General features: G+C 50.3%; 1 pseudogene; it reads left to right on the top strand.

The window, feature by feature from the left end:
• Nucleotides 1-220: 220 nt before the first annotated feature.
• On the top strand, nt 221-585 carry LOC138173422 (replication protein A 14 kDa subunit-like; annotated as a pseudogene).
• Nucleotides 586-774: the final 189 nt, after the last annotated feature.

The following is a 774-nucleotide window of genomic DNA, read 5'->3' as shown; positions in this document are numbered from 1 at the left end:
AGAAGAGATGGTTAATATTGTTTTTTAGTTTTGATAATTTAGAGTTCTAGTTGAGTGATAAAAGTTTCCTTTTTGATGTAGAATCCACATCCACTCTTGCCAATATTTCTGCTTTTTTTTTTCCCAGACCGAAACATATATCTAAATGACAAGACTTAGTAAGCCTATGAATTTGATAATCTCTTAAAACAAACCTTTGAAAATATGAACCAAGCTCGCCATGGCGGAGATGCTGGAGCTGCCGCGGACGCGGATCGGAGCCGCGCATGTGGCGCACTTCATCGACCGGCCCGTGTGCTTTGTGGGACGTCCCGGCTGGAGAAGATCCACCCCAGCGGCAAGTTCTTCGTTCTGTCGGATGGAGAAGGCCAGCAGGTCACGGTGGAGCTGGCGGAGCCGCTGGAGGAGGAGATTTCCGGGATCCTGGAGGTGGTGGGCAGAGTGATGGCCAAGGCCACCATCTCCTGCGCTTCCTACTTGCTGTTCAGAGACCACAATAGCAGCTTCGACCTCCGGCTCTACAACGACGCTCTCAAAATCATCCACGAGTTCCCACAGTATTACCCGTTCGGGGCCACACAGTAGGACTGACAGTGGCGCTTCTCCCGGCCTGCTGCCCCCAAACCCTGAGGCCCTGGTGAAGGCCTCCCTGTGGCAGCCCCGAATGACTGACTGTCTGTGTGTCTGCCTGATGAGGTTAGCTTTGGCCTGGCAAACAATGCTCCTTGATTAATAAAAAAAGAATAATTATGTGCGCTGGAATAGCAAAAAAAA

The sequence above is a fragment of the Petaurus breviceps genome, unplaced genomic scaffold, assembly GCF_028583685.1.
Source record: "Petaurus breviceps papuanus isolate PSGF00001 unplaced genomic scaffold, PetGlider_PUasm1.0 582, whole genome shotgun sequence".
Taxonomy (NCBI): Eukaryota; Metazoa; Chordata; class Mammalia; order Diprotodontia; family Petauridae; genus Petaurus; species Petaurus breviceps.
Note: the sequence above shows the minus strand (reverse complement) of the source record. Positions and strands in the feature narration are given on the sequence as shown.